The 27,304-nt window shown below is 33.8% G+C and overlaps 1 protein-coding gene and 1 long non-coding RNA gene across 22 annotated transcripts in view; both read left to right on the forward strand.

The window, feature by feature from the left end:
* The window catches only part of LOC105636387 (uncharacterized), an 89,424-nt gene that overhangs the window by 10,771 nt on the left and 51,349 nt on the right, over window positions 1-27,304 (forward strand). For 7 of the 11 annotated variants that reach the window (XR_016322268.1, XR_016322267.1, XR_016322269.1 and 4 more), the window contains 5 exons: window positions 90-190; window positions 309-482; window positions 733-851; window positions 2,872-2,935; window positions 3,532-4,164. The exons of 1 other annotated variant lie outside the window; for it this stretch is intronic. The gene's annotated coding sequence lies outside the window, so the exon portion shown is untranslated. Of the gene's footprint in view, window positions 1-89; window positions 191-305; window positions 483-732; window positions 859-2,871; window positions 2,936-3,531; window positions 4,165-27,304 lie in introns of those variants that run through there. 3 more of the 11 variants (XR_016322274.1, XR_016322275.1, XM_089725387.1) reach the window with 3 other exon arrangements.
* LOC149494261 (uncharacterized) lies at window positions 18,898-25,449 on the forward strand. 11 transcript variants are annotated; one of them, XR_016321978.1, is made up of 7 exons: window positions 18,904-19,278; window positions 23,132-23,800; window positions 23,886-23,995; window positions 24,210-24,605; window positions 24,686-24,821; window positions 24,969-25,061; window positions 25,182-25,449. It is a non-coding gene; the product is annotated as an uncharacterized LOC149494261 (long non-coding RNA). The 11 variants fall into 11 exon arrangements; XR_016321984.1 differs by having other exon boundaries at window positions 18,898-19,278; window positions 23,886-24,605; window positions 24,686-24,884; window positions 25,152-25,449; XR_016321983.1 differs by having other exon boundaries at window positions 18,899-19,278; window positions 23,886-24,605; window positions 24,689-24,821.

Below are 27,304 nucleotides of genomic sequence, written 5' to 3' on the forward strand. Positions count from 1 at the left end.
TCTTGGTAGTTCCATCTGTTTGGAAAATGATATTGTTTTTATCTTTTCTAATTTTTGTTTGTACATTTTTTTTTCCTCTGTATTGTAAGAATGGCTGAAAAACATGCCAATTATGAAGCAGTAGCGGATGGAGCAAATGTTGGACTCTTATCAACAAAACTTTGCAGAAGGTGGATTCAGCATTCCTCAGGTTGTTTTCGTAGAGTCTTTGGTCGTTTTAACTTTCCATCTATATTTTGCCCGTTTCTTTTTGATTACAAATTGGTCTGATTCATTGAAGTGACAATCTCAAAATTGCTATAAAGCAGCTTGATGCTGTTGTGAAAGAGCTGTACGATCGGAGCGGAAACTGGCCACTTATAATCTTCCATAACAAACGTGTCCGTGCGCTCCTGGAAATTCTCTCTCAAAGAAAACTGATTCAGGAGTGGATAGAAGAAGAAGTTCTTTAATACAACACCTCATGGTTCCAATGATGATTGGTATGAGTATCTGGACCAACTTGTCTCTATATGCTTGTTTTCTTACCCTTGTTCTTTTCAACCCTCCATATTTTTATCGAGAAAAAATCTCTTGTAACTGATATGTTTGCAGATTTTGTGTTAGGACTCTCCTAACAACTGGGTGCTTGCATCTGATTATATATGATTTAATATGTTATTTTATCTTGAATGGCTATTAACTACTAGTAAGACGATTGATATGCATATTGATGAGTTCTCCATAATTCAGGCTGTACGCTCCTGTAAAGTGGAGGTGCTTGGTTGTTACTAATGAATGATGAGATGCGGGATCATATCTTTGAACTCTTGGGAAGCAACTTTTTCCTCAAGTGGAAAGAAAGGCATCAAGTATGTGGTACATCACAAGACTTCCTTTCATATTTTTATATCATTTTTGTGATGATGATTTGTTGAATTTTTAATTATTAAACTTCCTTTAATAAATATGATGAAATTGGTATTTGAAATAAATAAGAATGCATATGCCTGTCTTCACATTTTAAGCTATGTTGATTTCTCACCCAAAACTTTGGGATAAATGGCGCATCCTTTGATGAGACACATTAGATTCACAAAATATCTATTCTTGCCAGCACATGCACCAGGTCCTAACAAGCCTTGAAGTGATCTTGTGATGAATTTGTTGCCATGGTATTATAGGTCACCCTCGAGAAATTTCTTTTTTAACTAATTTTGTCAATAATTATAAATTTTTAATGTATTTTTATTGATTATGAACTTTTTTATTGATACCATGTATCCCATGAATCGGTGGCCCTATAATTGTAACCTAAGTATGAATAGTTAGATAATTCCATTGCTTTGGGGGTGCAACATGTAAAGGTGACAAAATTTGTCCATATCCATTCTTTTACAGAAGGATATGGGTGATGAATAGGTTCTTTCTATTTTAAATGGGTAGTAAATGGGTCATAACCCAACTACCAATTAATATATGTATGGATAAGGGTTGGAGATATCCAATTACCGTACCTACTAATTCCACCACCACTGACACCAACTTTACCTCCTCCTCCACCTCAGCAACCAGCACCCTACCCCACATCATAACTACCATCATCAAAAATCTTTATTTTTTTGATATTTCTCTCTAGTAATGATATGAAAACGTCCTGTAATAATTACAAACTATTGAGCTCTTCTTTTATGTATTAAAATTGAGCCTTCTTTTTATCTATTGATTTCTCATCAATGGTATTGTTTACAAAAGCAGAATTTTGAGCTGTTAGTACCTTTTCTTTATCAAAAGTGAGCTTTTAGTTTCAAAATCCAAAAGCTAGTGGATGAAAATACACTGCAGGATTTTAAAATTTTTTTTTCCCAAACTTCCTATTTCAGCAGTGTGGTGCCTAAATGCTGACTGGTGGCCTTTAAACACTCTTTACTAGGTGCTCTGAGTCAATGATTGAGTATCCAGACCTCAATTGATGGCTCTCAAAAGCTAAATCAAATGTATGCTAAGAGATTTTTTCATGCATAGAAACTATAAATAGGTATACAGGATTTTAGTTTATGGAGAACTGATTCGTTTGTGCATAAGTTGGTTACTACAACCAAAGCCACAGCCATGCTGGCTATGAAACAACTTAAAATTGTGCTGCAACAAAAAACAATGCTAGACATGTTAATGTTTAGTAGTGGCTTTTGTGGTAATGGCGATGACAATTGTGGTGGTGGTGTTGCAACTATGTTATTGAAACTATTCACTTCTTTGCCACAACTTAGGAATTGATAAGTTGATCTGTCTGTCATCTAATTATCCATGTCTCTACCACAAAATGGTGCAAAGAGGGTGGTGGTGGTGCTGGTGGTGGAGATGGAGAAAGAGGGTTAATGGTAGTAAACAAGTGGATGCAAATGGGTATGGGTGGATGAGTATTATATGGGTTGACTGGGTATGAGTACCCATATAAATAATAAAATGGATCATAAATGGGTAATTGGGTTATTTTTACCCCAGCCTTTTTAACCCTACCCATTTGCCAACCCTAGCAACTTGTTAATGTAGTTGCATTCCCTTGCCTATGGATTAGTGAATAATATAAAAGGTGATTTGGGTTTGTTTTCTGCTTAGTAGTACTACTGTTATCATGAAGTGAGTGATTCTATTTTGAAAATTAATGCTGTAGCTTGGTTGCATTACTTTAATATGAACTTGACAACTTGCACAAAAAATCTTGTTGCCCCATTCATGTATCTCTCAATGTTATTTTGTGTATATACACACCCATTCAATTTTATTTGTCTTTGGATTCACGCTGTATCATGGCAGTACTTTTCTATTCTTTTAATATTGTTCGTTAGCATAACTTTTGAGGGACTGACTTTTGTTATTTGTTGTTTGCAGGTTCGATATACCTTTGTAAAAGGTAACCTAAAACTTCGGGTGCCACGGCCATTTTCTGTAAAAGGTATCAATATTTGCTTTCTCCTGTGGCATACTTTATTTATGAAAGTACTTTTCCATGCTTGGTTTATGGCTATTATTTTCCTTCTCAGTTTTATTTTGGTCATTGCCCTATTAATTATACATAGAATTTGACAGAGTATTAGTTGAGGCAAAATTCAGTCTAAGCATCATAAGAAGTTGTTAAGGATATCTTGTGTGCAAAACAGTTGGACAAATCTTTTCATACCATTGGATATTTGTGCATTATGCTGTTCCACACCTGTCCAAATTGTTGAACATCTGAAGAGTCATGAAGAAATGCTATTCAAGTTAAAATTGTAGCATTGGAAAATCTAATACATGTATTTTCATTGTATTTGTACATTTCGTGAATGAAATACACGTGAGACTATATGTTTATAGCTTTTGAGTATCTTATTTTAGATGCAAAAGGTTTACCATTGTGGGTCTTTTTTTAACCTTCCAAATACACTTCATATGTAACGTGAGAGCATGATTCATGAGTGAATTATTGCTATTTGGTGCTTAATATTACTGATGCAGAATAATAGCCTTTATCTTAATTATATATTTAATTACCTTTAATTTCGGTTTCAGGAATCAGAAAAAGGATCGTGGCATGTGCCAATAGCGGGTGATGGAAATGAGGATTCTGTACAAGGTTGGGTCTGCATTACCAGACAAAGTGCTTGCAGTGCGTGTGACGAAGAGTTGATGAACACGGAAACTTGTGAAAATGGGCATGGTGTCTATTATAATAGTAAACTGTTGGGTGCTTGGGAACCAAAATGTCCGACAACTTGCAATAACAAACTTGATAGTGAAGATTCTTTCCAGGATTCTGATAATAAACCAGTAACTATGACAGGTAAAAGAAAAGAAAGGTCCAGATCTCCTTTCTCCTAATTTGTGATATTTATAAAACGCATTTGAGCAGCGTCTGTTGTATGTTGTATATAGAGTTCACAAAGAGACAACTCACTGTTTGAACTTGTAAGTTTCAAATTCAAATATTGAGTATGGGGAAAGTTACACCTTGTTTTGTAGAGTAAGGTTTAATAATTTTTTAGTGGAAAAAGAATTAGAGGAATTTTTCTCTTGAGAAGATAGATAATCCCTGACCTGACTGACTCCTTCAATCCAGACAGGGAAAGGATATTATTGTTCTCTCTTGTTTTTTGCTGTAAAAATATACACATCTTTATCTGAGCTCATTTGGTTTTTGATCAATCAATTTGTCTCATTGATATCTGATTTGGAGATACCATTAGGTAAAATTTTAGTTTAAAGACATTTTTTAAAACGGAATCAAGATGCTAGGAGAAAAGCATATTTATTAACCTTCCATTTTGCTTAATGTATATGTAAACATGTTTAGTGCGCGGTAGTGGAATTTACACTTTGTTTCGGAAGGAGATAAAGGAAAATAATGTCATTTTTCTCAACATAATTATTTATTTTTCTTTTTTGTGTTTGGATTTGATGAAGGAACTTATTTTAGCGCATTTGGATAATTTAATAAAAATAAATAAAGTCTATATTTTCCTCCATTATTTTCTTTCTGAATCGGAGAGATTCAAAATTATTTTTCTTTTCCTTCTCAAACAAGAGAAAATACATTTCTTTGATATTTTTTACCGTAAGAGAATATGAGAGTGATTTTGTAAAATTGCTTATAAAATTATAATTTAGTCCTTTTTTATAAAAATTATTTTCAATTCAGTCCAGATTTCTCCTTTAATTTCCTACAATGTAAATAATGTCTTAAGGTAAAAAAATAATCAGCAATTATGTGGTAAAATTATGAAGCAACTTTATAGTTACTTCTCATCAACCATTTATACTATATTGTTTTAATCAACAAGTGGTTAAATAGCGAAAGTGGATCGCATCGTCAAGTGAATTTTATTTGTTAAATTAAAGATTTGAAGTCTAGAGTTGCACTCTTATAAAAACATAATATAAATACTACTCTCTCCATTCTATTTTAATAGCAATAAATAGGCAGTTCATATTGTTCCACTTCAAGTGCTCATTTAGAATTTTAAGATCATATTAATAATTTTTTTTAAATTTTATCCATATTTATTAAGTGTCATTTATTTTCATATTTACATTGAAGAAGGGACAATTTAGACATTCTACTATGTATTTTTAGAAAACAATAAGTTCTCATCATGTTCTTAATCCTTGTGAAAAGAGCAAATATTGCTATTAAAATGGAACGGAGAGAGTATTTTAAATGACCACTACCAAGAAGATTTTATCATAATGCCATTCTAATTTGAACGTGGAAATACGTGTGTGAACAAAAAAAAAGTATTGTAACATTTTCCATTATTCTATTAAATCCTAGACTATATTTTAAAATTATTCAAATTCCATTTGTACTTGAATTAAATGAGACATATATAATGAAATAGGAAATGTAATGGAATGAGAATGGAAATCATCGTTATTGAGAGAACTTTACGTAAATATTATCCTAATCAGAGCATGGAAATACATGTGAATAAAAAAAAAGCATTTTAACTTTTTCCATTATTCTAGTTTTGAGCCTAGATTGATTTTTAAAACCATTCAAACTACATTTGGTATACAAAATGAAATGGAATAAAAAAAAAAAAAAAGGAGATAGAAGACAATGAGAATAAGAAGTCTTGTTCTTGTGTGCGATTTGCAGCATGGAATATGAATTGTAATTCTATATATAACCCTACTAATGAAGAAGGAATGGAACGAAGAATCACTAAAAAACCAAAATAAAGTCATATTTAGTATCAATGGTGAATTTTTTTCAGTCAATATATAATAAAATATTATGAATGAAAAAATGAACCAAGTAGTTCGTGAAATATTCGATTGAGGCTCGGTTCAATAAAAAAATGTCGATTGAGTTTAAGTTTATTTTCTAAACAAATCAAGCTTGAAAAACCAACTAAAATTGAGTTTGAGAAAATATGGCACGTTAAGCCTCATAAATTAAATTATTGTATATGGTAGGCAAACCTTTTTATGGAATATGAGTATTCGGCTAATTATTGGTCCGAGGCCCATTTATATTGAACAAGCAAATTGGTTTAAATTGTTTAAGGCTTACTATGGGCTTTAGCTATTTAAGTCCTAGTGTTGGTCCGTTAATTCGTCATATGACATTCACCATTGAGTCCATTAATCTAGGATTACTTTTGTTTAAGATTTGAGTTCAAATCTCTCTTAGTATAACACAACAACTTTGTCTTGTTTAAGTTGATTAAAATCCTCAATTATATTTTTATAGACAACTGTATAACCTAGCACAGAAAGACTTCGGAGAATTGTACCTTAATGGCCTAATGTAAGGGATGTAAGGGGTGTGATAGATCAAATATAAGAATGTTTCCTCATGCAACTTTACCAGTTATCATTTTAATGTATATTTTAGAGGAGTGATAGTTAACCAAGTAACTTGGGTTATTGAGTCATAGTATTGGCCCTTCATAAATGCTCCCACTCCCACACCTATGTAAGACCTCACTTATTGCCTCAATATTATATATCTTTTAATGAGATGGATCCTTTATTGCTTCTATGTGCTATGTTGTGCCTTGTGTTGTTGAATGCTTGGCTTGCTATCATATTCAATACTATCTTTATATGTATGTATGATATCTCTCTAACACCTTTTATTAGCTTGCAGATAACTAATTGACACATTTGGCTAGCTTGTTTAAGGGCGTTACAAACAAGCGCTTTTAATAAGAATTATAAACTAGCTAGCCTTGAAACTATGCATCACGCATCTCACCAAAAAGCAGACCAACTTTAATTCAATAATATTAATCCCTGTATGCCATAATTTTGAAAAGTTTATGGTCTGTAACCAAATGCTTTGAGGTAGATCCTTGAAAATAGAGTAGGACCCTTTTAGGTCTAAAGTACTGTTTCAAGAGTTCCTATATTAAAATGAGTACTAATAGAGTATGTAGAGATCGTCTCTCAAATTTCTCAAAAAATAAATAATAAATTGTTAAGCGCCCTGGTAAGGTCAGATGGGCAAGAGTAGACATATCCCTAAGTAGGGTAAGTTGGAATGCAAGACAAATGTCCAACTTACACTATATGACTGATTTAAAAAATTATCGGTAAACAATTGCTAATTGTTTGATTCAATCATTGTATTATAGTCATATTATTAATCACCATTCCACCATTTAACTCCTCTCGACAAATTATAGTGTGAATTTTAGCAACCACTTCAGTCGCTTTCAAAATTTGGTTACTATTTAGCAATGAAATAGCAAGAACAATCCGTCATTATATTTTTGACAAAATGAATAAGTTTTTAAAAATTAATTGTCATTTATGGTCAATAATCCGTTGATATTTAATGATGGAGTGTAATTCTCTTGTTAAATTTTATTACTATTATTGAATTTTATACCCTAATTCAAGGCAAAATTACGGTATAAAATAGAAAGATTAAAATTAGGGACCTTCAGGATCACTATTCCCACTATGATTAGGGTTAGAAATTGGAGGGGAAAAATTATGATTTCCTCCTAGCCAAGTGCAATGGTAAGGCATTGGTAGAAAGCCTTAGGTCTCATGTATGGGTCTAACAGTAGCAATATCAAAATTAGAGAGGATTGGTTCTTTACCCCACTTGAAAGAGCAAATCATCTCCGCAAGCTACAATATTTGGTGTGATAATCTATTGTTTTGTTCTACGTCACTTGAGAGACTTCAATTTTAAATCAGGATTCCTTTAACTCAAGTTGAACTACTACCATCTCAATTTTTTTTTTCGTAAGATCCTCTCTTCCATTCTCTAGAATCGCCTTTGCATGAATGATTGTAAACTTCCCATCAATTGATCATTGGAGCAATGCTCGCTTTTCTAGGATTTGAAAATGCAATCACTTAGCCATGCACCTGTGTTTGAAAGCTGAGAAATGATGAGAAAATGAAAGAGAGAAAAGAACGTGGGGAGAAATTATATTGAGAGAGAGAGACAGAGAAATTGTAGATAGAAAAAGGAAACTATTTAAATTGTAAGATAAGACCTGCTTACATTTGGTGTATAGCAGTCATACACCGAGTCAATTAAAAAAGATTTTCCAAAATGTTATTACTGTTTTATCTTTTTTTCCCAATAAATATTCAGAACTATCCTTAGTTTAATTAAATAATTATTTCTCATTAATTTGGTGTATGGTGAACCCGTTCATCATGTTGGTTGTAAAATTTGGCCTAATACATCAAATACTCTTAACTTTCTAGATTTTTGTAATTGCACTTTACTTTGACCTTTTTGTCAATTTTACTCCAATTTTAACCTTTTGTAGCAATAGTACCTTCAATTGCTATTAAAGATGGAATTGCAAATAAAAATTATTTTTATCATTTTAAAAAAAAATTAAAATGTCACTTGGATATCAAATTATATTCATATCTAGTGGGTAACAAATTTATTGATTTAGAAATATGTAGTGAGACAGAATCAATTAAAATAATTAAGTTATTATTTATTTTTACTAAATGGATAACAATTTGACTATATTATTAATCCAAAAATTACAACAATTAAGATTTTTTTTTTTATCTTTAAAGTATAGATAATATGAAACAAAATAGCGTAATTGGAAAAAAAAAATCATATTTCACTAAATTAGTTTTTATGCCATAATTCAGAATATTTTTAATAAATAATAGAATGCAAACTTATTAAATTATTAATTAGCACATTGATTTCAAAAACTAAGATTTTAATTTATCTGCAACATTAATTAGATAAGACTAATGGAATTCTTTTCAATTTTTATTTTTTAAAAATTTTACAAGTCTTGATTTAAAAATGTTGAAAACAATTTTTACAGGTTATTAAATTATTGAGGATCTTATTGCTACAAAATGTCAAAAAAATGAAATAAAATTGACAAAAATGTCGAAATATAGGAAAATTATACAAAAAAAAAAAAAAAAAAGAAGCAAAGTTCCAAGGTATTTTGACGTATTAGGCCAAAAATCATTTATCACATCAACAATACACGTCATTATTTATATCACAATTGTGACATAACCATTTCTGTACGCAAACTCACAATTAGAATCAAATCCAATAATGCTTTTTCTTATTACAACTAAGCCTTTTCTGTATGCAATTGGGTCCTAACATAACCCTTGTTTAAGACTATTGACATGTCATATAATAGCGAACATCAATGCTTATATCATGTAAGTAGAATCTAAGTCTACATTTTTCAAAAAACAAAGAAAAGAGGTAACAAATGTTGGTACATTCCCCAGTTGCCTTTTCTTATCATACCTTAAAGAAATCTTGAAGGGAGGTCGTCCACATCATTTCTGCTCGTAACCAGGGCGTTCTATGTGTTGAGAAAAACACGCTTTTGAAAAAGAAAAAAAGGAAGATTCAAATGTGTATACAGTTATTTACACGTTTTAAATAAATAAACAAAATGAGGAAGCAAATGGATGCCTTAATTAACGCGTCAGTCAGTGGATGCGTTAATTACGCGTCCCCTTCTCCTATAAATAGGAGAAGTTTACCTCAACCAAAGATGTACACAAAAAAAAAAAAAAAAAAAAGCAGTCTACACAGTGAAGTGTAAAGAATTTTAAGAAAGGATTCCTAAAATTGGGAAAGAGAGAAAGTAGTGAGGATTATAATTTTCTGGGGTATTTTTTGGGAAACACTTAGAGTACCACTATTTTTTTAATCTCTTTTTGTACCTACTATTTTATAGTGGAAGAATTATTCGAAATTTGTCCCGTGGATGTAGCCCATAACAGTTGAAGGGTGAACTACGTAAATCTCGGTGTCCCTATTTTTCATCTGGCATTTACGGTAATTATTTAATTTTTACCATGATTATCATTTCTGATGGATTCGGTCGTCAAGATCCAACAAGTAATTATTGGAGGTAAATGTGGTAATAGTAATTTAAATCTTTATCAGCGCTATTAACTTTTATCGTCAGTAATTTTATTTTACTTCTATCACCGACATTTTTCCATGGGCCCCACTCGGGATCAGTTATAGTCCCAACATCTGGTATTAGAGCCTGTTGGTAAATTCTGTCAGTTTTCTACAAAGTTACTATTCACGTGAATAGTAAGATTTTGTTAGATTCAGAATTCGACATAGCTAACGACGGAGCAATGATCAAATTGACGGATTTGAATTATTCAATGTGGAAATCTGAGAATGGAGGACTACCTCAATTGCAAAGATCTGTACGATCCAATTGAAGGTGACAGTGCAAAGCCAGAAGAAATGAAAGAAAATCAGTGGGACAAGTTAAAAAAGCAGACATTGGTTACAATACGCCAATGGATAGATGCTAGCCTGTACAACCACGTGAGAAATTAAAAAGATCCCCAAGTTCTCTGGAAGAAATTAGAGAATATGTATGAGGCTACAAATACTCAAGGTAAAGTGTTCATGATTCGTAAAGTCATGAACTTAAAGCTATCATAGGGGCGATCAGTTACACAACACCTGAATGATTTTGAAGGACTCGTAACTGAGTTAGCAGTTAGCGGTATGTCCTTGGATGACGAGATGCAAGCATTCCTATTGTTGGGATCTCTATTAAATAGTTGGGATACTCTTGTGGTATCATTGAGTAACTCAGCTCCAAATGGTGTGGTAACAATGTCTATGGTAAAGAATAGACTACTCAATGAAGAACTACGAAGAAGAGACGTTGCCAGTACCAGTTCACAAGCCCTTGTCATAGAGAATAGGGGCCGAAGCAAGAGTAGAGGTCCAAGGCATGAAAAGTCAGGAGGTAGGAAAAAGTCTAGAGAAATGAGAAAGTGTTACCATTGCGGTAAGGAGGGTCATTTCAAAAGGAATTATCGTTTACTCAAATAAGAAAATGCAAACCGAAGACAGGAGAATGACAGAAATACATCTACTACAGTCTCAGCAGAATATGGTGAGGTGACTTTAGTCTCTCATGATGCAGATTGTTGTCATATTGGAGATGCAGATACCGAGTGGATAGTAGATTCCGGTGCTTCATACCATTGTGTTCCGAAAAGGGAATACTTCTCCACCTATAAAGCAGCAGATTTTGGCATTATTAGAATGGGTAATAATAGTGTCTCGCAAATGGTGGGAATCGGTGATGTCTACGTGAAAACAAGTGTCGGGTGCACATTAACACTTAAAAATGTGAGACATATTTCCAATCTTCGATTGAACCTGTTGTCGGTTAGTATGCTGGACAAGGAAGTTTATCACCATCATACAGGTAACGGTAACTGAAAAATTACCAAAGGTTCTTTGGTGGTGGTGAGAGGAAAGCTATGTTGCTCGCTGTATAAGACGCATGCAACAATATGTACGGGTCAATTGAATACAGTTGGAGATGATGCTTCATCTAATTTGTGGCATAGGCAGTTGGCGCACATTAATGAGAAAGGGTTGAATATGTTGGCTAAGAAGTCCCTCATCGCATTAGCCAAAGGTAAAATAAACCCTTGTGATCATTGTTTATTTGGGGAGCAACACCGTGTCTCATTTCAGAAAAGCTCTAGATGGAGAGACAACAAGTTGGAGTTGGTACACTTGATGCATGTGGTCTTATGGAGGTAGAATCCCTTGGAGGAAGTGGATATTTTCTAACCTTCATTGATGATTTCTCACGAAAAATTTGGGTATATGTGTTGCGCACAAAGGACCAAGTATTCAAGCACTTTCAGCAATTCCATGAGATGGTGGAAAGGGAGACTAGAGTGGGATTGAAGTGTTTGCACATGGATAATAGTGGTGAATATATCTCTAAGGAGTTTAGAGATTATTGTAGTCAGCACGGTATCAACCATGGAAAGACAGTTCCTGGTACACCTCAACACAATGGCGTTGCTGAACTGATGAATCGCACCATTGTTGAAAGAGTCAGATCCATGCTAAAAATATTCGGAGACGAGAATTAGTATTCCACGAGAATGAGATCGTGGCAAATACAACTTGTGAAAAATCCACAAGTGATGGTGTTGTTGATATTACACCAAGAAGCATTCCTACAGATGATGTGACGAGAGAAGGAATGTCCGAATCAGAACGGGAAGAAAAAGAAGAGCCAGTCGTGGGGGATCAAGAGACAATTATGGATGATAACAGTGATGCAGAGGGTGTTGAGCAGGGGGAGCCAGAGAACCCTGTTCCACCAGAAGGAGTTGAACCTCAGTTAAGAAGGTCAACCAGAGAACGCCAACCATCTATAAGGTACCCTAGTTCTGATTACATTTTGATTACTGATGAGGGGGAAACAGAGAGCTTCCAAGATGTGCAATCTTGCAAAGATAAAGATTGTTGGACAAAGGCCATGAAAGAGGAGATGAATTCTTTGAAAATGAATGACACATATGAGCTGGTGAAACTTCCAAAAGGGAAGAAAACACTCAAGAACAAATGGGTGTACAAACTGAAGAATGATGATGGCAACCTAGTGAGATACAAAGCTTGATTGGTCGTCAAAGGCTTTACTCAAAAGAAAGGTATTGACTTTGATGATATTTTTTCACCGGTTGTAAAAATGAGTTCTATTCGAGTTGTGCTAGGTTTAGTAGCCAGTTTGAACCTTGAGTTGGAGCAGCTTGATGTAAAGACCGCATTCTTGCATGGTGATCTAGATGAAGAAATCTATATGGAACAACCATAAGTTTTCAAGGTCAAGGGAAAAGAGGACATGGTTTGTCACTTGAAGAAGAGCTTGTAAGGGTTGAAACAAGTACCGCGACAATGGTATAAAAAGTTTAATTCTTTCATGGTGAATCAAGGATACTAAAGGATAGATGCAGATCTTTTTGTATATGTCCAAAAATTCCCTGATGGTATATTTATCATCTTTCTCTTATATGTTGATGATATGCAAATCGTTGGACTAGATGCACACATGATTAGTAGGTGAAAGAGTGATTTGTCAAAAGCGTTTGACATGAAGGATTTGGGATCGGCAAGGCAAATTCTTAGAATGGAGATTATCCGAGATAGAAAGTCCTACAGGTTATGGTTATCGTAGGAAAAATATATTGAACGAGTTCTAGAGAGGTTCAATATGAAGAATGCTAAACCAGTTAGCACTCCACCTGCCACTCACTTCAAGTTGAGTAAAAAATCCTACCCATCAACAGAGGAAGAAAAAGGAGATATGTCAAATGTTCCATATTCTTCAGCGGTCGGAAGTTTTTGTACGCATTGGTGTGTACGAGACCAGATATCGCTCATGCAGTTGGCGTTGTGAGTCGATTTCTGTCAAATCCCCAGAAGACACATTGGGAAGCAGTGAAGTGGATTTTCAGATACCTGAGAGGAACTTCAAAGTTATGTCTAACTCTTAGAGGTGAAAAGCCTGCACTTGTTGGTTACACAGATGCAGATATGGTCGGTGATCTTGATGAAAGAAAATCTACATCAAGATACCTATTTATATTCTCAGAGGGAGCTATTTCATGGTAGTCGAGATTACAAAAATGCATTCGTTATCAACGACTGAAGTAGAGGACGTTGCAGCAATGGAAGCAGGAAAGGAAATGCTTTGGTTAAAGCGATTTTTCCAACAATTGGGCGTGCAGCAGGAAGAATATATAGTTTATTGTGATAGTCAAAGTGCATTAGACTTGAGCAAAAATACTATGTATCATGGACGGACGAAGCACATTAATGTAATATATCATTGGCTTAGATTTGCCATTGAAGAGAAGCAGTTCCAGTTGCAAAAGTTTCACACAGACAGAAATGCTGCAGATATATTGATAAAGGTCGTTCCAAAGGAGAAGTTCGAACTGTGTGTCAAAGCGGTAGGAATGGAGAGTCCCACAGTGTAGTCGGGAGGGGGAAATTATTGTGGGGTCCCTCCTACTTGTGGGACCCACTCACTTTTGAAAAAGAAAAAAAAGGAAGATTCAAACGTGTATACAGTTATATACACGTTTTAAATAAAGAAACAAAAAGAGGAAGGAAATGGACGCCTTAATTAACGCGTCAGTCGGTGTCCCCTTCTCCTATAAATAGGAGAAGTTTGCCTCAACCAAAGATGTACAAAAAAAAAAAAAAAAAAAAAAAAAAAAAAAAAGAAGAAGAAGAAGTCTACATAGTTAAGTGTAGAGAATTTTAAGAAAGGATTCTTAAAATTGGGAAAGAATAATTTTTTGGGGTATTTTTTGGGAAACACTTAGAGTGCCACTATTTTTTTAATCTCTTTTTGTACCTACTATTTTATAGTGGAAGAATTATATGGAGTTTATCATGTGGACATAGCCCATAACAGTTGAAAGGTGAACCACGTAAATCTCAGTGTCCCTATTTTTCATCTGGCATTTACGGTAATTATTTAATTTTTACCGTGATTATTATTTCTGGTGGATTCGGTCGTTAAGATCCAATACGTAATTATTGGAGGTCAATGTGGTAATAGTAATTTAAATCTTTATCGGCGCTATTAACTTTTATCATCGGTAATTTTATTTTACTTCTATCATCGACATTTTTTCGCAGGCCCCACTCTTTGAGAACTCTTTGAAAAGAAATTTCAGAAGATGAGCTTGTTAAGAAAATCCTTAGAATTCTACCTAAAAAATGGGATTCTATAGGAACTGTTATGAATTACAAAGAGAGTCCTGTTACTTATGATTACCTAATAGGAGCTCTTGTTTCAGAAGAGATGAAATCTTTTTTGACTGTAGAAGATAAAAAAAAAGAAAGGACTGGCTTTGAAAGTAGTTTCTAGTGAAGAAAGTTCTTCTGATCTTGATAGTGATGATTTAGCACTTGTTGCTGTGAGATTCAATAAGTTCTATAAAAGGAGTGGAAGGCCACAGAAAAAGTTTATTAAAAAAAACTTTCCATCTAAAAATAGCAACTTACCTAAGAAAGAACCTTATGAAGTGGTTTGTTATGAATGCAACAAGCCCGGCCATACTATATATATATATATATATATATATATATATATATATATATACCAGTTCGGTTTAAACCAAAACCAAACCGTATTATAGACGAACCAGAATCGAACCAAAATCAGCGGTTCAAAATTTTAAACCGGAACCGGCTATTCAAGGGCTGGTTAAGGTTCATGTGAATATTAAAATATGAAACAAAATTGGCCCGAAATTGGCGGTTCCGGTCTGGTTTGAACCGGACGTACAAACAAAATTGTAGCTTAAAATTTTTTATAAAAAAATTTATATCACTTGATTTGATTGTAGTTGATTTGATTTATGGTAAAGAGAAGACACTATGGTACATAATTTATAAAAAGTGGTGAAAAAAGTACATATGAGTTTATTTAATTTGTACAAAAAATGGTACAAGAATAGTTGATTTAAAAAAAAAAAAAAACCTTTAAAGTGTATAAAAAATGAGTTACATTTAATTCAAATAGTATAAGGGGTAGTTCTTTGATATGATATGTGACTTTAATTTTTTTTTTGGTAAATAAAATTTATTCATTTTTAATCAATTATTTATTTATTTATTATAATTTACTAAATTCTCCAAAAATATAATTGTTATTTTTTTGTTATAAGGGACAATTTGAAAAACTAATAAATGAATAATATATATAAATATGATCAGTTGATGATTTTTTTTCACAACCAATTATATCCTAATTTCCTCTTATTCTCAATCAAAATTCTCTCAAATTTCCATAGTTCATTTTTTTTTCTATTGCTTATTTTCTTTAATCTTGGAATTATCTATTGTTTTTTTTTTCCTACATCCAATTCCAAATTCCTTCTCTAATTTCAATTTTTCAATTCATAAATTTACTTTATTTGATAATTTTCAATAATTTTCTTAGTATTTGGAAATAACAATTTCCAACTCATTCCATTAATTTCATATTCCATTTATTCATTCTTTTTCCATAATTCCATTTAAAAACATGGCACATAATTCACAAAGCTCCAAAGGAAAGCGAATTGCTCAAGGTGTGGAAGAAATTGATTCAAACGATCCATTGATTAATTTTTCATCACAATTTAATAATGAAGTTCAATATCAAACTCTAGTTGAAAAGCGTTATATTCGTCGTCATCCACCACAAGAAGCAACATCTGCTAATATTTCAATAGATAAACCACCAAAATAAGATATTTTCAAAAAGCACTTTGCAAAAATTGTTCAAGATAACGGAGAAATCAATTGAATTCGATATAATTATTTGCAAAAAATAATATGCATTCAAGCTTGGAGGAGGCTATGGCACCCTCAATAGACATTTGAAATCACATCATCCAAGTAAGTAGGAATGGATCTAACTCAAACTCAATTATCGTCATCAAGGTATGGTGATCCTAACACTCCTCTATTTAAATATAGTGATGAAACTAATAAAATTGAAATGGCTAAAATGGTTTTTATGGAACGATTATTTTTTCATTTGTTGAAAAAATTGGATTTAATAACTGTTGTAAAAACGCATTAAATCCTTTAGCAAAAAGGATACTTAGGAATATACTTAAAAGGACTATCTTATCTATTTATTTGAAAGAAAAAGAAATTTTAAAAAATGTATTTACACTTAGAGTTTTTGATGATTCTCACACAGCCCATAATATTTTTATCATGTTAAATACTATTTTAGAAGAATATGGTTTGACTAAAGCAATTTTTACAATTGGTTTTGATAATGCTAGTGCAAATGCGGCATCAATAAAAGAATTAAAAACTGTTTGTCAACCCAAATTTCGTAGACAATTTTTTCACACTAGATGTGCATGTCATATTTTAAATTTATGTGTTCAAGATGCATTAACAACATTAAATGTATTTTTACGTCCAATAAAAAATACTTTAAATCATTTATGGGCACATGGATACGTTAGAAAAGAATTTAAAAATTTTTGTCACTCTGTAAAAAAAAAAATATAAAAAATTTTCAAGAGATATTCCCAGGAGGTGGAATTCAACTTATAAAATGCTAAATGAGTCTTATGAATATAAAGATATTCTTTCTTCATTTATCCAATTGCATGCATCGCATTTTCAACTTTATCCAACCAATTGGACTATTTATAAAAAAATATTAGATATTTTGCAAGTTTTTGAAAATTGTACAAGAATTTTTAGTAGTGTTTATTATCCTACTTTCCATTTATTTCTATTTCATTGTTTGGCCATAAGTAGTGCCATAATTGAAAATGAAAATGATGATGATTTACAAGAATGTATATTCATGATAAAAACTCAATGGTTAAGATATTATACTGAAATTCTTAATATAAATTTAGCTGTATTTTTTCTTTGTCCTAGATTTAAGTTAGTTGCATTACAAGAATTTTTCATCTTTATTATGGATCTTTTGATATTGAAGTAGATTATTTTTCTGTTACTAATAATGTTTTAAGATATGTTCATTAATTGTATGATGAGTATTCTAAATTAGTATCTCTCCTTCCTCAAGTATCACATCCACGAACTATACAATCCATTAAATTTCATTCTACACAATTTACTTTCATGCAAAATGTTTCAAAAAAATCAAGGGAGAGAGTCTACATTCATACATAGAAATTGAAACATATATTAGCACAAATTTTGATTTTAGGTGATGACGCGAATGAAGACCCAACAAAATTTGACGTTTTGGATTGGTGGAAAAAGCATGCAAATCGCTTTCCAGTCTTAACTTCAATTATAAAAGATATTCTTGCTTGTCAAATTTCTACTGTTGCGCTGAAACAAGCTTTTAGTGCAGGTGGACAAGTTTTAGATCCAACACGGTCAAGATTATCGCCAAATATGTGGAAATGCAAGAATGCGTTGATGATTGGACTAGAGCGGCGTTGAGAACTCAAGACCAACAAAATTTAAGCGATGATGATCATTTCGGGTCATTAACGCCAACTAATGGCACCGACGACTAAAATTAATTGTAATAATTGGGAGGTTATTTTCCATTGTAATAAAAAAAAGAACTACGTGGGTTTGATTTCCTCTAATTCCCAAGAGGATACGTAGGCAATTAAATAAAAAATTTTCAATTTAATTTAATTCAAGCCCAAAATAAAACAATTATAATTTTCTATATTAGTGAATTAGTAAAATTTGTACATTTAATGTAATATACTTCTAAGTTAGTCGATAGAAGTTTTTCTTTAAAAATTTTATAATAATTTATTTAGTTAATAAAATTCAATCATTTTAAAATTATTATTTATTTATGAATTCGGAATCAAAATTTTATTATTATTTTTAAAAATTTGCATAATACCGGAACCGACTCGAAATCGTACTTCGAACCTTCGGTTCATTGGAATCATGCCCAAACCGAAATCAGACTAGAACTGGAGGTTCAAGGTTTGATTTCAGTTCAAAATTTCAAATATCTCGAACCAGCTATGTCTATGTGTGTGTGTGTATATATATATATTGTATCAGTATTAATCCAAACAGAATCGAAAGTCCTACCTTGTCTCTTCAAAGTATAAACAACATCAACGATGGTGATAGTTTTCGGACAAGCATTAAGCCGTTGATACGATTATACAACAATGAAATAGCATAAGAGAAATTAGATTAAAAAAAACAGAAATAAATCGTAAAAGAACAGAAACAACAGAAGCGGTAAACAGATCCGATCGGTAGAGGAGAAAAAATGAACAAAAAGAAGAAACAAAAGAAGAATAAGAAACAAAAAGAAAAGATAAAAGTAATAGCCTGCCATTGAAAGAAGAAAAAGAAGAAGAAGCAACAAAAAAGAAGAAGAAATAGTCTGCCATTGAAACAAGAGAAGAAAAGAAACATGAATAACAAACAGTTGGGTAAAAAACATCCAAACAAAAAATAAAAGCCCCCTTAGCTAAAATGATAAATAAGTAAATCACTAATAAAATTGAATATTATTTTAATTGTTTAGATCAAAATGACATTTTTTAAATTAAAGTTTCAAAATCTGACATCTATTATAATATCCCTACTTATCTCATTTCAAACGAAGTGTAAAATTGGTCTACATGGCAGCAGTTCACCCAAAAAAAATCATGCTAAGCTAGTTTAGGCCTCAAATTAATTTTAAGCGGCCCGAAATTCCCAAGTCTAAAACCCCTATTTCTCTCGTCTTTGCGCGCTCTATTAAGCAATATTTCTGTCTCTCTCGTTCTCAATGTCTCACTCAAATTTGGCCAACTCCATAAGTTTACTGGAAATCATTCATTTACGACCGCAATCCCATCAGAGATAACAGTTCAGCGTACTATCTATCTCAATTCTCTTGGACTTTTAGTATTGGTGTTTTGTCCTTCGTGCTCTCTTCTGCTTTGCAACTCATTTTGGCATCAATTCCTTCTCTCCTCTAGCTGTCTTAATGATGCATCTCTTCTCAGGTGAGCCGGTCTCTCATCCTTGTCCTCCTGCTCTTATGTTTTATATTTGGTTGTTATGTTCATCTCCCATGTTTTGTTTTCCTGAGCTTACATAACTCATGATATTATTATATCTGTCCTCTTGTGCTTGGTTTGTTCTAGCTAAAACAATTAAGAGTTTTTTTCTATTTTTTATGTTTCAGTAATTCCTATGAACAAACAAGTGAAAATTTGAAATTGATGGATTTTTTTGTTAGACATTCGAAAAATCTGCTTGTTATTATTGAAATATTGTTAGGTTTTGGTAATTTCTTGTATTAATTTGCTTTTTTTTTTTTTTTCATTAATTTTTGTTAAAGTTGGATATTAAGCCTTTTCTATTATGGAGTCATGGTGTTTTTGTTTCCTTGTAGAATCTGTGATTCCTCTCTCTTTCTCTCTTCAAAGTCTAGATTAATTTCATTTGCCTGTTTAATCTTTAATTTTCATTTTAAAAGTCAAGTCTTTCTTTACAACTTTAATCAGCGATTTAATCAATTGAGCCTATGTTCTTCAATTGATTTCTCTTAACCTCTTTTCATAGATCACCTTGATTAACCCAAGTCTGTTTCTAGATTAGACTTGATTCCACAAAGCAATTAACCACGAGCAGTCTTGTGTTAGGTTAAGCACTCTGCTCAAGTTTGGTTGTTGTGATTAATAAGTTTGCCATCACCAAATTCAATTTTCTTGGTCTTGTAATTGCACTGCAATCAACATTAGTTGTGTGGATTTTTGGTAAATTAGGTTGTTTGCATCATGATGCCTTCACACTTGGAATATCAAACTTTATGAATATTTAAGTAGGTTCCTTAATATAGCTTGAGTGCCTGATTTCATATCCCAGGAATTGTTGTGAAAATCTGTATAGTAGCTTGGATTGGTCTTGTTGCAGGGGTACCATCATATTATTTAGTAGGTAGTCTTGTTGATCTTGGAATGACTTGGTGGCAACGCATAGCCACAGTTGTTGTTGCAAATATAATTCTTATGGAATTGAAACATGAATTGGTAGTGAGGAAGTCTTCGCTTTTACCTAAATTTATTAAACAATCTTCATATTCTCAATATTTGCGTTGGTTAGGGACTTTCCAGTTAGTATTAGGTTGTTCTCTTATCTTTTGGATTGCCCAATTGGCCATTGTTTGGAAAGGAATAGAAGGAATTAGAGAATTGGAAAAAATACTCTACTCATATTTTAATTACACACACTTCTTGTTTACTGGCTTGTGCTTATTATTAATTATGGTGGTTTTGGTCATATGCTTAGTTTGTCCTATAAGCTATCTTCCACATAATTTTGGGCTCTTTTTTTCCCTTCTTTAACAGCTAATTATTGTATCAAAGGCCAGTTTCCCTTCTTTAGCTGTAACCTCATTAAAAGGAGTGATTTATGCATTGCATTGTAACATTGTTTTAGGCGGAAAATTTTTTTAATGTTATATGCTGGAAAATATTTTCCAAATGATTTTCCATGTACTAGCCACACATTGAAAAATAAGATATTTTCCTGAAAAATATTTTCTAGTAAGTTATTTTCCAGAAACAAATGGAGTCTTATTGTGATTCTGAAATTCTGATTAAACATAATTCAATTCTTGCATTCTTTTTGTAATAACAAAAAATTATCTGTTGGTTTGATTTCTTTTAGTCTTATATTTTTCTCAAAATCATATATTGACTACGAAGCACTCTTATTTTCTTTTTAAATCTGATATCCAGTTTATTTGATCTCTGCAAATTTTTTTAGGGAAATTATTCAAATTGATAATCAATTAACCTACTATGGTGTGTATATTGCTCCCTGAGATCTCAATATGTTGTTTCTTATATACTTCATATTTACACGTCTATCTTAAAATGAAAATCTCACTAATATTGTTATTGCTGAGATTTTGGAACCTATTGTGTTTATTATTGTTGTTCTTATTATTATTATTATTATTATTATTATTATTTTAAATTTTCCATAAATGCTGAAACCGTTGCTGTTTTCCTCATTAGTACATTTGTGTATTTTAACGTTGGTTCTATAATTTTTGTTGTTGTCGTCTATTTGATTTGATTATTTTGTTTTCTTTATTGTTGTTAATTTTTGAGCTTTAACTATAAATTGATGTCTTAATTGACTTAGATAAGTTCAGAACAACTTTGTAAAAGAGATCTATTGAGCTTCCTAATAGTTTTCACATATCCTCTCTCTTGAACTTGAATTAAAACAATTGGTTTATGTGCGACAACTTTTTTGTGGAAATTTATTGTTATTTCAATATTGTAAGTGTGTTGTTGTGTTTATTGAGCGAGTTATTACTTGTAAATGTATTTATTACACATTTGAGAATTTAGATTTGTTAAATGCAAGGGTTGCACTTAAATATATGGAGCGCATTGGGAAGGGATGTAGGTTTAGGATAGCGAACCTCTATAAATTGATTGTGTTCCCATTTTCTTCTTCCTTCATCTTCATCGTCTTGCTCTTAATTACCTTTCAATTTTGTCAATCCTTATTAAATTTTTTAATTAATTTAATTTACCTTTTCTCTTGGGCTGTTTCAAGATAAAATATCTACAAAAATAGTTACACCTTTTAAAAACTTGAACTACCTTCGATCTAAATAACTTCCCTTTTACAATATGTTTGGGAAGCATGTTAAAGAGAAAAGAAACTATAGTGTGGAAAATAAGAAGAAAAAGTGTTAAGATGAGTGAAAATTATTTTCTTCCCCTTGCTTGGATTAAGAAAAAATTGGAAAGAAAATTATTATAATATATAAATTTATTCTACCACTATTTTCTAGGATTATAAATTTAATTTTAAAAAATTCATCCATTTTCTTCCAATTTGGGGAAAAAATGAATCATGAAAATGAGAGACAGTGCTCTTATTTTAATGTATTATTTCTTTCATCTTTTTTTTTTTTTTTTTTTTAATTACAAGAGCATATTTCATGCATTTGCATCAGCAAGCTTGCAGATGGAGTGCACTTATTGATTAGAGATATCATTTTTATTACAAGAAAGTTAATTTTGGAGGTTCTAGATTTGTTTTCAACTTTATTGGATTTGCCAAGTGACCACGTGGGAATATCAACTATTATAATAAATGTACTCATAAAAGTTTTTGTAGAGAAAAAAATGTTTGAGAATGCGCTAGATGTGTTTGTGCAAGCGAAAAAATTTGGGCTTGAAACAACCATTTTGTCTTGCAATTTCTTGCTCAAGTGTTTTATTGAAGCCAATCAAGTTGAGTTTGTTAAGAGTTTGTTTGAAGAGTTGAAGGATTTTGGGCTATCACCTAGTGTTTACACCTATACTATTATGATGGACTATTATTATTGTAGACATTTAAATTTTGCCTTTAAAAAGGTTCAGTGATGATACACCATTTTTTCGCATAAAACTGGATCATGATTCCCGATTGCCCAAGTTTTTGGACCGATGGTCCGTGACTGAGATTGACGATGTGTTTAACCACTTTTACCTTTTAAAGTTACCGGGCATTTTGTGACGAAACCGGGCCCGGGAAGCGCGTTGAGCCCGTTGCACACTTTCTGGTGCACCATCTCATTTTGCGTGCCACTCGGTCCGATTTTGTAAAAGCGGGCCGATCCCATTGTGGGGCCTGATAGTGGCATTTTTGCCACGTCAGCCTTAAAATAGGGCCACCCACCCTCATTTGCTTATAAATAGGCATTGGAGTGATGTGGCTTGTGCCAAATTTTTGCTATGCACTTTGTTTTTGTGATATTTATAATCTTTGCTTGCTCACCTGCATCAAAACACAAAAACATGTGTCTTCGTACTCCATTAGCATACTTATTGTGGTTTTATGCAGTCGGGTGTGAGGTGCGGGAAATCCGGCGATAACACTTTTGCAGCCGGTGAGTGGTTCGACTGCCTACCTGAGCGAGTTCAGGAGCGTGTCCGGGAGGCAGGCTTTGGTCGTTTTGTGGACACTCTACCTCAGGTGCAGGGGCGAACTCTGCCGTCCAGCATATTGGCGTTGATGGAGTAGTTGATGGATTCCATACATACATTTCACTTGCCATTTGGTGAGATGACTATCACACCGATAGACTTTGCTGCTATCATCGAGTTGCCGTTTGGAGGACGGTCAATTGTCTTTGATGACAGGATGAGGACACTAGACCGTCTAGGCCTGCGGACAAGTCTTCGGGCTGCTACTCGCATGGAGCCCACTATCTCTAACTAGAGGGTTAGATACAAGAGTATCTATTCTTATTATCAAGAGATGCCCCAAGAGCAGGTAGTAGAGATGGATGTGGACGTAGTAGCCTGAGCTTACTTATTTTATCTGCTGTCGACCACTTTGTTCATGAACCATGGCAACGATGCAGATTTGGTGTTGCTACCACCATTATAGGATCTAGATGCCACCAGGCAATTTAATTGGGGAGTTGCTACTCTATCTTATTTGTATTATGGCATGGACCTGTGCGTCCAAGGAGTTCACTTGAAGATAGGCTACAAGTGGGCGATTGAGGTACAAAACCTGGTCAGTCGGTTATTGTCTTTTTTTATTCCTATTTTTCTGTTTATTCGTTGATTTCTGCTTATCCTTGATGCAGATCTGGGTTTGTGATTATAGAGTCCTTCCTATGCCATGCTTGTTTAGCTTTGAGGGGGGCGTAAATGAGAAGACTTTACAACGAGGCCAAGCATGGCGCTATAGCAGGAGGTATTCACATACTAACTCAGACATCAGAGTGTTCCGACAGCTGTTGAATGACTTGAACTGGGATCAGATAAATCGCTACCTCCCTTTGTTTATTTAGTTTCTTTTTTGTTTTTCTTATGTTCTTTGCCTTTTCTTTTCTTTTGCTAATGATTTTTTTTCTTTTTTTTTCTCCTTTTCTTCTTTTTTTTTTCTTTTTTATTGTTCTCTTCTATAGATAAAGAGATATCCATGGGTAGATGCACCTGACTTCCTCGATTTTGTTCAAGCAGCCGTCGACTATTAGCATAGACATCTCCTTCCAAGACTCTTCTGTGATATGTATTACCTCGGAGAGTGGGTATACGAGTGGGAGCTTGGCCCAGACAGAAGGAGGGTCCCACATGATGTCCCCTACTACATGCTGTTGATGAGGTCTATCCAGCTGACGTAGGAAATTGCTGCTGCTCAGAGGGGGTTAGCTACTATAGACCACCTAGCAGCTTTCATGTCGGGCGCTTACATGATATTTGCGCGGACTCAGCTCCTGATTCATGTCCCTCCTCCGACTGAGTTCGACCTTTTTGTTGAGGTAAAGGAGCTGAACTGGGGCCAGGGCGCTGTTCTAATACAAGTAGGTTTTAATTCTTTTATTCTGTTGTCTTGGCTTTGCCCCAGTGTTTTCCATTCATAAACTTTGCCTTATTCTTGCAGCAGCAACGCGGTAAATGCGTGAGGAGAGGCTTCGGGCCTAGAGCTCCAGATACGATTGTTATTGTTGGCATGCTCGGGCATGGGCCTGGTGCTTCAGTCTCTTTTATTCCGGACCGTACAGGTCAGCCTGCTTAGGGTATGCTAGAAACGCATCTAGTGAGTCCATACCGGATGTCACCGCCTAGCTGCATCCATTTGAGTATCTTCTGCTCTTTTATTGTGATCATTGCTTTTATTAATATGCTTTCTCATTGTATGCCCCTACCCCTATATTATTCTATAGGTGTCCATTGATGACCACAACGAGGTGTGCCGCTTGTATAAGGCAGGTCGCTTGAACTTGGCAGAGGCGAGGCTCTCAGATGAGCATATATCTGTAAGTATAAACACGATAAAGAAGAAGACATGTAATGAATATGCCATGTATGCGTGTAATGCAATCATTAATATTTATGAATGTGTGCAGAGAGTTGACATGGTGCTTCTTGTTGATTAGGGCCGAGGGATGCGGCGCGGTGGGCGTACGGGTCGCGGAGCTGGACGCTAGCCGGTGATCGTCAAAGAGACTAAGGAGTCTAGCAGCGAGGACTCGAAAGAGACGGCCTCAAACATGTCTTGAGCCGGTTGCCCTAGCTTTTTTTTTTCTTATTTTTTCCTTTTCTTCTCTTTTTTGTACTCGCGCCCGGCTTGGGGAATTTTCTTGTAAAAAATTTATTATTTTAATAAATGAAGGCTAGAGGACAGTCTCTTTATAAGTTTTTAAATGATATTGGTGTATTTGTGTTTCATAGCTGATAATCATATTGCTTATTGAATCCGAAAACCGAAAAGCTATATAAAAAGGATTTTTCACTTGACTATTGGCCAGTGGCGTGCGCCACTAGCACTGTAGTGGCTATCAACTGTTAATGTATCCTTTATTTTCTTACTATAAAAACACATAATACACCTTATGCGTTACAAGAAACTCTCCTCTCTTATTCCAGATGAAGCTTTCACTCAAAACTCCTCCAAACTTCTCATTTTTTCCCCATTTTCCATGGATCGGACCTTAACACCTGTATTTGAAGCTTTATTTCGCGGTTTTAGCCATAAGGATTGGGACTTACTGTCACCATTCGAAGTCGACGGGCTAAGTTATTATCAGAACATTCAGGTTCAACCTGGGTTGCTGCAATGGTTGATCAACCATTTTGATTCTTTGGACAACTTATTTCACTACAACGACTTTGAGATCTGTCCATTATTTGAAGAATTCAGCATTATTTCTAGGAGAATACCCATGGTTGAAGAAATTGCTATGGTGCCTCGGCTTGATATATTTGCTTCACTGATTCTGCCTGTCTTTGTTTTCTCGGCTTATGAGATAACGTCTTATGACTTTGGAGTTGATGTCATACCCCTGCGATTGCTTGTCGACTGTGCCATGAGTATGGATCGCACTAGGCCATTCTGGCCTTTTGTTGTCTGCTTTTGCCTTCTTAGTCACTACTTGCTACTCAGTGGCATTGATGGTTATGACAGCCTTAGGTTGGTGCCCATAGTCGAACAGATGGCGAGGCGACGCACGCCTTTCTCACTTATTTGGCAAAGACATTTACTTGGTTGGAAGAACATGCTTGGGACTCTAGCTTGGTACTCGGTCCAATGGGGAGTCCGCTTCTACTGCATGTAAATGCATTTTTATTTTGTTTTCTCTTTTATGCTCTAACTTTTGCTTAAGCCACCCTTGCGAGTTTTCGACTTAACGAGCTTTTCTCTTTTATTATTATTATTATTATATTATTTTTTTTAGTGCTCTAACTTTTGCTTAAGCCGCCTTTACGGTTTTTCAACTTAACGAGCTTTTTTTTCTTCTTCTTCTTTTTTTATATTCATCTGCAGTTGTGGGCTTTTGAGAAGCCATAGGTGATGGCTCCAACATCAGACCATTTGATGTTCGATTATAGACCACGAGTCTATGTCCAACGTCAACGTCGTTTCATTGGTGAGACTGTGGAAGACTAGACTGTTATTTTTCAAGATCTCAACTCTGAGGGAGTCAGATGGACTTGCCCCTGATGGTACATAAAGCGAGTCACAATTTCCTCTTCCATGCTCTGTTTGCCCTTGTGTGGGGTTGTCTATAGCATTTGCTTATTATCCTAGCTGCATAGCTAGGCAGTACGGTCGTCATCAAGCTATCCCTGATTACACACGGTTCGAGGGTGGCCTTCTTACACTGTGATTCCTGTCTAGCTTTACTTCCACCTGGCCTAATCGCATGACTGTACCCATTTCTGATGTGGCCGATACCTCTTCCTCAAACTTGTATCGCACTTGGCTGCAGGCTTATTCCAGAGTCGGTGCTGATTCAGAGTCGGCTGATCTATTGACAACTAGATTTCTGTTAGGACCTAGCATGTAGATGCTTTATCCTGATTTCTAATGAAATGTACTAAACAATGTGCAATTTATGGAATGTATGCACTTATTATGAATGAAATGATTTTTGCTCTAAAATGTTGATATATTTCTTGCTATTCTATTTCACCAAAGTAAATTCACAACATTTGTATATCAACATAGACTTATCATAACAAGCTTTAAAGTTAATAAGAACACAAAAGGTGAATTTAT

The sequence above is a fragment of the Jatropha curcas genome, chromosome 8 (genome assembly GCF_041381405.1).
Source record: "Jatropha curcas cultivar XTBG-Jc1 chromosome 8, XTBG_Jcur_1.0, whole genome shotgun sequence".
Classification (NCBI taxonomy): Eukaryota; Viridiplantae; Streptophyta; class Magnoliopsida; order Malpighiales; family Euphorbiaceae; genus Jatropha; species Jatropha curcas.